The sequence below is a fragment of the Cucurbita pepo genome, chromosome 9, assembly GCF_057944985.1.
Source record: "Cucurbita pepo subsp. pepo isolate OVF chromosome 9, ASM5794498v1, whole genome shotgun sequence".
NCBI classification, from domain to species: Eukaryota; Viridiplantae; Streptophyta; class Magnoliopsida; order Cucurbitales; family Cucurbitaceae; genus Cucurbita; species Cucurbita pepo.
The window spans coordinates 11,861,848-11,874,383 of NC_141806.1; positions in this window are offsets into that span (position 1 = coordinate 11,861,848).

A 12,536-nucleotide genomic window follows, 5' to 3' on the forward strand; every position below is an offset into this window, starting at 1 on the left:
AAAGAAAAAGAAAAGGACATGATTTTCTTTTTATTTTTAACAATGAACTTGTTTGATCATGATGTTGGTTTGAAGGGTTGTTGATTTTGAATGTGCTTCAATGGCGTACTCCCCTTTAATACTACGATGGCCTACTAGAATTCATGGTTCGATCTGTTCGACAACCAAAGCTAAGTTACAAATTCTGACGAAGATGTTAATAGGTTGTTATTGAAAGTTCATATTAGATCGGGCTGATTATGGTAATATTTAACAGGTTGCTATTGATAACGCTAGTAGCTTTACGCTTGCATGATGTACTAACGATGTACTAGAATCTACTTAGGTGTGAAAAGAGAGTCTGTTGTGTTAATGTAACCTACTGGGTTTTTGCTTAGCTTCCGTGCTCATACCCAATATACATCAACGGGTGTGTGGCACATGGATTATGACTCATATGGATTAGGGCGTATACGTTAAGAGTTTTACTTTGGTCATGTCTCTGGACTTTACAAGAAACTCTTAGAGTTAAACCCAAGATACCCTAAAAGACTTCTCAACGTGCAGTGCAACATGGTCTTATGACACAGACATTACGTCGTAGAGAATGCGTGAAACTTCGGGCATATGTATTCAAACTATCTTACAAGAACGCTTGAAGCCTCGGGCATTAGTTAGGATCGAGTTAGTCATTGACCATAGGACCCTACAAGTCTCCTCGAGGAGTGTCTAAGGACAAAGAACCAAGATTCAAGAACTCAAGTCTAATTGAGCTATTTCTAACGTTATTGGAGGTAATTCAGGTGGGTAGATTTGTTCTTTCACCGATTTAAAGTGTGTTTAAATCACAGGACTATTTGAGATCATTAGACACATTAAGCTAACTCGATACCATAGACCCATATAGGTTGACTCATGCTCTAGGGGTAGTTTCGGACTAGCACCAAGAATAAGATGGTATCTCTAGCTTAGGCCAACTAAGTAAGTGACTTCACTGTTGGCTTAGTTGGACGAATTGTATGACCTATGTTCGACATGATATTATGTGAGCTCTTTCCCTTCTAAGTAGCGTAAGCGTGCACTAGCCTAACGAGACAAGCCTAGAGGTACGTATACGAGTCTCCCTTATCATGTTTTACCTCGATTTTCTTTAGTGTTTTGCACACAAGTTCCTGAATTCGTTAAGTTTGGATCAACTTGAGATATATTGTAATTGTCGAATCTTTCGACTCCAAATTAGGCCATGTCGTCAATGGTGAACTCATATTTGAGCTTCAAATTTAACTCTTTGATGAAGTTTGACAAGTCGATCCTAACTCATAAGGCTCGACATAACCTTTTCCTTCAACGAATACGTTCATCGTAAATGTGAGTTGATTGCCTCTATAACCTAGATTCTCGTGGCATGATCGAACAAATTCTAGAAAACTCTTAGTATTAGACTGTTCTTTGTTCTTTAATCCAACATGATGCCATTGAACACCTTTTGAGTTATAAAATATTTTGGGTCTTCTTTCTAGATTAGAATTTTCGTGTCTATCAGTACCATTGTGAGCACTCCAACAAATTTGACCTTTGAGGCTATATTTACACAGTCATTGAAACAATATGATGATAGTTTGTAAACTGACATCTTTATAGGTATCATCATTAATTATGATGTCGGTATCAAATCGAGAATGAACTCAGTGTATTTATATTCATTCATTGACATTTAGCTACAACGTTAGTGTTAAACTGATATTGAAAACTAAATTGATGATAATCGTAAACCAAAATTATTCTCGTTATAACAACATTTTTCACGAACCTATTTTGTATGGTACAAACTTGCGAGGTATATTTTCATGCAATATCCATACAGTCAACAAATACTCAAAGATGATTATTATAGGCCAATTATCAACGATTGACGGTTAACAAGTCTAAGTCGTTAGCTTTCATAACTTATAGTCAATACTGATAATCAAACAACGATCGATCATCCTTTCCTTAAAATCTAAAAAAAAAAAAATATTATTTAAATATTCAATAGGACGCTTCAAACTATTACTGATATGAAATATCACAAAGTAATAATTGTTGATACCCATCAAAATTTCTTTTATTTTGTAATATCACATATTGCTTCGTGTCCCTTCGTCTCCCCGATCATTCATAATATTAATAATAATTATAAATTTTTACTCACCGCTAATAAAAAAAAATGAAGTGTTGTAAATTAATAAATATATTCGATAAAAAGTTAAAAGGATTTATGGATTAAACTGTGTCGAGTTGATACAATCTGAACCAACCGTAAAATGTTTGGGATTTATTCGTTCAGATGGTATAGGTAATTTATTGAATTTTTTATTTTTACTAAAGGTAAAATGTTAATGAGTAAAATAATTATTTACTTATTAATGTTGAATTAAGATTGGTTATTTAATTGTAATATATATTTTGAAAAATTATTTAAAAAGGGGTTAGAAAATGTTATAATATGTGATGTCCCACATTGAGGAGAACAAATCACCATTTATAAGGGCGTGGAAACCTTCCCCTAGCGTGTTTTAAAGCCTTGAGGGGAAGTCCGGAAGTGAAAGCCCAAAGAGGACAATATCGGCTAGTAATGGATTTGGGCCATTACAAATGATATCAGAGCCAGACACCGGACGATGTGTCAGCCTTCTCGCTGTTCCCGAAGGGGGGTGGATTTGCTCGCTGTTCCCCGAAGGGGGGTGGATTTGGGGGTGGTCCCACATCGATTGGAGGTGGATATGAGTCGTTACAAATGGTATCAGAGCCAGACACCGGACGATGTGTCAGCCTTCTCGTTGTTCCCCGAAGGGGGTGGATTTGGAGGCGGTCCCACATCGGTTGGAGGAAGGAAAGAGTGCCAGCAAGGATGGGTGAATTGTGAACGGATAATTATAGAAGAAAGGAAAATTAAAATAAATATATGTATAATCATATCATAAAGATAAAAGATGACTTCATGATGAGATAAAATTAATAATATATATTTTATTTCAATAATATCCTTAAATTAAAAAAAATATATAATAATTAAAAAAAAGAAATATTTTTAAATTTTTTAAAATTTATTAAAACCTTAATTTTTTTTAAAAACTAAATTTTTTTTTTTATCACTAATTACGTTAAATATTAATATCCTTAACTTTTTTTTAAAAAAAATAAAAATTTACAGTCGAAAAATGAGGCGTAAATAAATAATTTTCGATAAAAACTTTAGAGTTAATATTATTTTTAAATTTTATGGGTATTTCTTTAATATTTTAAAAATAAAAAAGAATATTAATAAAACTTTTCAAAATTTAAAGATATTTTAAAAACAAATAAACTTTTTATTTTATTTTATTTTATTTTATTATTATTATTATTATTATTATTTAGTTTTAAGAAGAGTTAAAATTATTAAAGTTATTAAAATTATTAAAAATTTAGAAATATTTTTATTAATTTAGCGAAATATATATAAATAAAAATAAATATCATCAACATACAACAAGCTTTTTTTGGTAGCAGCCTACAACTATTTTGTGACCATATTCGTTTAATCTAAGCCTATTGATTGAGAAATGAAAGTGATGGGATATTGTGTAAGAATGACGTTGCCTAATAGTTCATTCATTGTACAATATTAACATTTTGGTACGTGATTCTAATAACCGTCGTGTCTTTTATTGTCTCGACATAATTCAACGTGATAGGACTTTGATGTCGTAGTACTAGATCTTTTGTCTCCCCCCAATAAAAAAGTCTTGGTGGAGCAACGTCATCGCACGTTTCCTTCATTCATTTTATCTCTATTTTCTTAAATATACTTTAAGAATCAGTGATTGCCCTTCTCCGACCCTTACTGTTCAACGGGATAGCGGACAGCTAATGCGTTCCACTTATTGAACTGGGTTCTATGGTCAGTCTGCGACCCATGGATATCGAAGGCGTCCTTGGAGTGATCTAGTAGTTCTTACGGGGTGGAGACGATGGGGTAGCTCAAATGGTTGAAGGGAGATAGTGCATCAAGCTGTTCGCAAGGACTAACTTGATCCACTTCCCCAGGGATCCCAGATGAGAGAACCCTAAGAGAGCTACTGACTCCAACTACCGTCCATGTACGATCCATACTCTACGTCCTTGACACAACCCATCTTTGTCTCAGTAGAGTATCTAAAAGGTGGTGAGAGTTTTCTATGTATAATCATTTACAGAATCAAATAGATTATAAAAAAAAAAAAAAAAATGAAAAGAGCAATAAATGAATACAAGATATGAGATAAGAAATGTATATCAAAACATATTAATTCAACGTTTGGAACTAAATAATATTTTACAATATGGATCTGACGCTAAATAACTTTAGTAATTTTTCGATCTTAGGTGACTTCCTAGAAATTTTCGTAAAAAATGTATGGATGAGGACAAAACATTCTAAAGAATCCGTGTTAGTTTGTGAAGATAGTTTTCACTCGTAGTATCAGTTCAAGACAAGTAGATAACATGGTTATCGTGCAGAGGATGTAGGAGAATGTCGAGTCCATCAAATGACGAATCTAGGTTCAAAATTCTAGTTTAAATCCTTGACATGAGCGTTACACATATATATATACCTTATAAAAATAATCAACGTGAATATAACGTAGCAGCGAAGACATTCGATAATTGATATAATTATTAAAATTAAAATGTATTTTTTTTTATTCACTATAAAAATGTTCCCAAATTTTCTCTCATAAATAATTATATAAATTCCATATTATTTTAAAATTGTGCAAACGTGGCATGTAATGAATTGGCATAGAAAATTGTCTAGTTGGCCCATTGGGGTTATGTTAAAGATCCATGGGGTAAATAAAATGATGAGATGGAGGAAAGAGATGAGGACACGTGTAAGAGAAGGGTGAGTCAGAGGGGAGAATTGCTGACGTGGGCGTTGGTAAGCGATGAGTTGGAAAGTGGGTCAAATAAATAAGCGCGACTAAGATGCAATTTCCTGTCGCCATCTGTCCCCTTTTCCGTTTTTAACGTGCTCGTTTCTAGAGTTAGGGTCCCGCACTGGATAATAACCCAACGGCCCTCCTTTTTTTAAAATTATTTTATATTTTATATTTTATATTTTAAAAGTTTCCAAATATAAATAAATAAATAAAATTACCATATTGCCATCGACACTCCACTCTTCTTCATGGTTCACTGATCCTGTCTGAAGTATGTCTACATCTTGTATTATTATTATTATTATTATTATTATTATTTTCTTTTTAATTCCTCTCTATTTCTATTATTACATGCTCGGGAGGACGATCGTGATTGAGTTTGATTGCTTACTCGTAATGAACGTTAGATTAAAGGACCTCGACCTCGATCTCGATCTCGACTCTCTAATCTTTAGTTCAGTGATTTACAACATTGGAGCAATTAGGATGCTCGTTTTATTGTTGAATGTTCTATGATTTAGAGGTTATATATATATCAACTCGAACGGGGTAGAAAATCTTCATTTGAATGGAAAATAGGGAAGAATCGAGGAGAGGTATCTCCCGTTACCGAAACGGGTCGGGGATGGGAATTATTCTCTCCATCCTCGTTTTGCCTTATATATATTTCTTATTTCCATCTGTTTGAGCAAGAGCGTTGAAAACTATGAAATTTTAAAATTATGTCGATAGGACGTTATATTATATATTTTTTCTTATGAAAATTGGATTTATTGGAATGTTTTACCTTTTTAATATAAATTATATTGAAAAATGGACAATTCTGCAGAAACCCGATGCTCGTGAATTTCGTGCGGAGAACCTCATCCCAACTTTCAGAAAAATAAATGGAAAATTTAACAGAAATAGGAAAGTCTTCGTGTTTCCGTCCCATAAACATCTCCAATACATATAGCACACTTACAAAACTTCAAACTTCAAACGAACCGAACTTCAAACTCAACCAACCTATAGTTAAAGCTCAATAGCACGTTATAGTACTCTCAGAAGAACGTTTTCGACCTGTTTATAAATAATCGTTCATATTTTTCTTTGATTTGAGTATCTATAGAAAAAATGAGACATTCAAATGAACACCCAACATTGTGTTTCAATAATTTAGCTGATACGCTACAAATTCATAAAAACATTAACGAAACTTCAAATTAGGTTAACCTCCGTTCATTTAAACGATTTTTCGATTTCTTTCTTGTTTTTTTTTTTTTTTTCTAACAAATTTCTTCCATGTGCTTATTATTAAAATCTTCAATTATTTTTAGTTGAATGACACAAACATATTTGATTCAATGTATGTAATAATTTTGTAAAGCTATACTCGAAGTTGCATATAACCATTAGGGGCCATGGCCCCTTCATATATAAATACATAACATTTTTCAATAATTCTTTCAACAAACGACATATATCAACAACAAACATAACCAAAAATAATAATTCGCGTACTAAGATCTTTCGAGCGTTTAAAAGATTTTTTAACATAAAAAATTGATGCGAGATCTCACTATCCACCTCCTTGGGAACCTAGCGTTCTAGATGGCACGCGACCCAGTGTCTGGCTCTGATATCATTTGTAATGCCCCAAGCCCACCATTAGCATATATTTTCCGCTTTGGCTTGTTACGTATCGTCGTTATTCTCATGGTTTTAACCACATACATTAGGGAGAGATTTTCACACCCTTATAAAGAATGTTTCGTTTTCTTCTCCAACTGATGTGAGATCTCATGATCCATGGGGGCCAGCATCTGTGCTGGCACACTACCTGATCCACTTTGACTCGTTACGTATCGTCGTCAGCCTCATAGTTTTAAAATGTATCAACTAGGGAGAGGTTTCCACACCTTTATAAGCAATGTTTTGTTCCCCTTTCCAACCCTCCTTCAATCCCACCGAGAATCATTTGAAAGTAAATTTGATTTCTCGTTAGATTTGATTTTGTAATTCGTTTTGTTTAGTCAAGGGTTAGAGTTCTTAGACTTCTTGACGTTCAATACCATCATTGTGGTTCCTCATGGGTATGTGTAGGCTAGTGTGGAGAGGTGGTTGATGTCATGGTTGAGGGAGTAAGAGTTGCTATGAATCGTCGAAGAATTGCATGGAAACTATTGAGATTTGTGTCCTAAAGATCGTCGTTTTTGTAAAAAACTATTGGCGTGCATGTTTTCATTATCCCGCTTTAAATGACGTAAAATTGTATATACTAACGATTTCGAGTCATGCGAATTGTTACAGAATCATAAGTGTTTTAATTAAAAGTAGTTTTTATTAAGGGTACACATTCAACTCGATATCCTGACAACCTGGACCAACCCAACCTGAGGTTCGGGTTGGGTTGGATTAGTTTTTCGGGTTGGTTTGGGTTCATTTTTCTAAACTCGAATTGACTCAGTTTAATTTCAGGTTCATGAGATAAAACTCTTGGGTTGACTCGAGCCAAATAAAAATATATAAAATATACTCAGAGTTTTATGACAATGTTGAACTATGTTAATATGTTACAATTTTCACTCGTTGTTCTTGATTATGACAATGTTGAACTATGTTAATATGTTATCATTTTCACTCGTTGTTCTGGATTGAATTTTTTTTTTTAATAATTACAGTGGAACTATGTTAGTATGTTACAATTTTCACAGGTTGTTCTTGATTATGACAATGTTGAAATATGACAATGTTGAAATATGTTCATATGTTACTATTTTCACTCGTTGTTCTGGATTGAATTTTTTTTTTTTTTAATAATTACAGTGGAACTATGTTAATATGTTACAATTTTCACCCGTTGTTCTTGATTATGACAATGTTGAACTATGTTAATATGTTACCATTTTCACTCCTTGTTCTGGATTGATTTTTTTTTTTGTAATAATTACGGTGGAACTATGTATAATGTTACAATTTTCACCCGTTGTTCTTGATTATGACAATGTTGAAATATGTTAATATGTTACTATTTTCACCCGTTGTTCTGGATTGAATTTTTTTTTTTAATAATTATAGATTCACTTAAACTTTTAATTATCTTTTATACAAGTTTGTATCTCAATAATTATGAATGGTGGATAAATAATTTTTTTTTTTAAAAACTAATTTTTTTTAACTCGAACCCAACCTAACCTGAAAATAGAGGGTTGGGTTAGGTTGGGTTGGGTTGTGAAAATTTGTACGTTGGGTTACCAATTTAACCAACCCGAACTCTTGAGTGTTGGGTTGGACTACCAATCTAACCAACCCGAACTTTTGAGGGTTGGGTTGGACTACCAATCTAACCAACCCGAACTTTTGAGGGTTGGGTTGGACTACCAATCTAACCAACCCGAACTTTTGAGGGTTAGGTTGGACTACCAATCTAACCAACCCGAACTTTGGGTTGGATAAAAAAAATCCCTCAACCCGACCGGACCATATATATATATATATTTTTTTTAGATCACACATTTTGATATGGAAGAATTGAGATATGGGGAAGGTGGAGTTTAAAAGGAAAGTCGTCGTTTGTGAGAGAGATACAGTCTGCAGCGAAAGATATCCCAATTACCAAAACCCACTGTCCTTAAAAGACAAACAAACTTGTAATCTTGGAAGTTGTACAAATTTGGATGATTTCCCTTCCACACGTCCTTCTCCCTCCATGCAACGTGCTCTTCCTTCCCCCATGCCACAACCTCCTCTTTCTTCTCTCCAACCTATACCATTCCACGTGCCCATCTTCACTCACGCTCGAGAGTAGACGACCATGTAACACTTTAAGTTCACCACTAGCAGATATTTCAGCTTTCTCTTTCGAGCTTCCCCTCAAAGTTTTTAAAACGCATCTGTTACAGAGAGGTTTCCACACCCTCGATAAAGGGTGATTCGATGTAGGATCTCACAATCCACTTTCTTTCGGTGCTCACACTCGTTCCTCTCTCAAATCAATGTGGGATCTCACAATTTACCTTCCTACGATGCCTAGCGTCCTCGCTGATACTCGTTTCTCTCTTCAATCGATGTGGGGTCTGGCATATCATATCTCTATCATGAATGATATTATTCTATCTAAACCCTTTTTTTCTTTTTTTGTTTTATACATGATGGGAGAGTTTTTGTTAGTATTTTTGTCATTAAACGTGGAGTATTTTTAGGAGAAGCTATTAACTTTGGAGCATACATATCTAGGAGAGTTATTAGTGATTTTGCTTCTTTAAATAGTCATAAGTTGCAGTTCTATTCAAACAAGTCTTGAGTACAAAAAGTGAATTTTGTATTATTCGTTCCGTTGAGTTTGGATCGAGATCCAAAATCAATGCAATCACATTCAAGATGGTTGAGATAAATCTCTATAACGGTACGATATTATTCAAATGGTTGTTGGAGAGCGGGACAATATAAGGATGAGTAGTTAAAAGTGGAGCCATGATGCACCAAAATTTATGGAGAGAGGGGGATGGTCAAAGGCACGAGAGGCACAAGGGAAGGAGGTAAGAGGGTGAGGGGGATCACATGGAATAGGCCACTTGTGAGGCCTCAATTGGCTGGATGGTTACTGCAGCTCGTGGCCTTGGCTTGCGCTCATTGCTTATGCCATTGATGCGCCCTGTGCTCCCCTTACGGCCCTCGCTTTTACATTAAATTTTGGCAGGTGAGATCCCTTGCATGCAACATGCAATGGACTATACCCCGTCGGTGGGCTCTACTACCACTGTTTCTTCCGTTCAATAACTATTCCATCGAACCAACCAACCCAAAGAATACAATTTTTATTAGGAGTGGGCCTGACTGTTACAAATGATATCAGAAATTGGGTGATGTGCTAGTGAGGATGCTGAGTCGTGAAAGGGGTGTATTGGGGTCTCACGTCAATTGGAGAAAGAAGTGTCAACGAGGATGCTGGGCCCTGAAAGGGGGTGGATTGTGAGATTCCACATCGGTTGGGAGAGGAAAACGAATCATTTTTTGTAAGAGTGTGGAAACCTCTCTCTAGCCTATGCATTTTTTAAAACCTTGAGGGGAAACTCGAAAGGGAAAGCCCAAAGAGAACAGGGGGTGGATTGTGAGATTCCACGTCGGTTGGGGAGGAAAACGAAGCATTTTTGGTAAGAGTGTGGAAACCTCTCTCTAGCCCATGCGTTTTTAAAAACCTTGAGGGGAAACTCGAAAGGGAAAGCCCAAAGAGAACAATATCTGCTAGTGATGAGCTTGGCCTGTTACAAATTACATCAGAGTGAAAGCGAGACACAAGGTAATGTGCCAATGAGGAGGCCGAGTCCTGAGTCCCGAAAGGGGGTGGATTCGAGGTCCCACATCGATTGGAAAAGGGAACGTGTGTCAGCAAGGACGCTAGGCCCTGATGCACTATTTGTATGGGTGTAGATTCCACGTAGGTTGGAAAGGAGAACGAAATATTCTTTATTAAGGTGTGGAAACCTCTCACTAACAGACCTATTTTAAAAATCTTGTAGGAAAACTCGAAAAGGAAAGCCCAAACAGAACAATATCTGCTAGTGGTGGGTTTGGGCTGTTACAAATGATATCAAAGCCAGACACTAAGCGATATGTCAGCGAGGAGGCCGCTGGATTGTGAGATCCCACATCGGTTAGGTAGGAGAACGAAACATTCTTTGTAGGGATGTGGAAACCTCTCCCTAGCATACACGTTTTAAAAACTTTGAGGGGAAGCCCGAAAAGATAGCATTAGACTTGGCCGTTTTATGCTGTATCGAGGAGTATCATGAGTTTGTAGCTCGTTTTTTTCTTTTTGTTCTTTGGAATTGTGATTGATAACAACTTGTAACAAAAAAAGGTGTCAAAAAAGAAGGTAGAAGGGGACATGGATCCACATTTAGAGGCCTACTTTATAGAAATAGTACACAAATCATAGGGATTGCAATCAATAAGGGGAGCTACTTGTTGTTTGTCCTAACACCTAACTTACATTTACTTCACTTCAAACCAACCAACATATAAACACTCAATTTTTCCCACTTTTAATGTCATTATTCGTACTCGCTTACATTTACGTAAATTTGTTTATTTTAAGGAAGATTTTCGAGATCGAGATCGATATCTAGACAAGTAAATATATGTATAGTATGATCATCTCGTGTGCATAAAAAAAAATGTCTCTTTGTTTTTGCTCGAAATCTTTGATAAAGAAAACTGAGCTTTCATTAAGAAAAAATGAAAGAATATAATAGGGCATGGCGGAAGTATAGGCTGACACCACGGGTCAATAAAAATGGGCCTACAAAAAGAGGACCATATCTATTTATTGTATTTATATTGCGTATAAAAAACTTAAAATTGATTTTCATCTCGAAAAGACGTAGATGTATACTCAAAAATTAAAAAAAGGGGAAAAAAAGGAAGCTCGAAGTAATTAAAACTCTTCGAGCAATTTTGATGGTAGTTCTGAATTATTTATTAGAGGTAATTATAGTTGCTAAGTTAATAACGAGAGAAAAATATATTTGATTTGAAGGGTTTAAATTAATATTAAATATATCGGAATATAATTTAAATAAAATATTATATTTTAATATATTATATATTTAAATATATTATTATTTTAAGGATTCTGCTGAATTCTGTTTGGGTTGACCAGTTTTTGTTCTAAGGTCGGGGCTAAAAATATCTTCTTTTTTTTTTTTTTTTTTTTTTTTTTTACTTTTAGTTTTATTTAATTCTAAATAAAATTAAAGTCAATCTTGACATTTTGAGTGCGTGGATGAAACGTTCATTCCCAATAAAGAAGTCAAACTACACAATGGACGTGATTCGTCTGCTACCTTGAGCAAGTCAAACTACACAATGGGCGTGATTTGTCTGCTACCTTGAGCTGACTACGTGTAGCAAATGGTGGAGGTGTTGGGCGAAGGTGTTAACCGATTTCAGTCGTGCTTGTGACCTGGGCTAGGTCGCATTGTTGGCTTTAGGTTGGTGGTTACCTACATGTGTGGGTTGGCTTGGACGTTTGGTCACACTTCACATGAGTTGTGGGGCATCACTAGGTCGTTGCCTCTATTGGATTCGAGAGCTGGTGAGTTGGGTTAGTCTCGACCCGATTTGATTTTCAGTCTTAAAGTCTTCATTTTTTTAGTATCCAAATTTTTAGCAACAATTAAATTAACTTCAAGTATTCCAAGTTCATGCTTTTTTTAGCTGGTTCTTGTTCATCTATCAGATGAACTTAGAATCTTTCGAGCCCTAGGAGTGCTCTTTCAACGTTCGTGTTGTTATCTTTTTTGAATGTCTAACCTCTATGAACGGTAGCTCCGTACATGTAGAAGTTTCTTTTAAGAAATTTGCACAATCCTTTATAGGTTGGGGCTAGATGGGTTCTTGATACTAACTCTTTTGGTTTGGGCTTTTGGGTTAAATTTTTCTTGAGCCCACACGTGATATTATTTGTAATTTCCCAACGTGCAAATTTATAATTAATGTAACAGTCCAAGCTTAAATAAACGATATGTGACGTAATGGTAGTGCATCAAACTTTGGTTGCATGTTTGATTCACGTTAGGTGTAATCTTGGTTGGAGAGAGGAACGGAACATTTCTTGTAATGGTCTTGAAA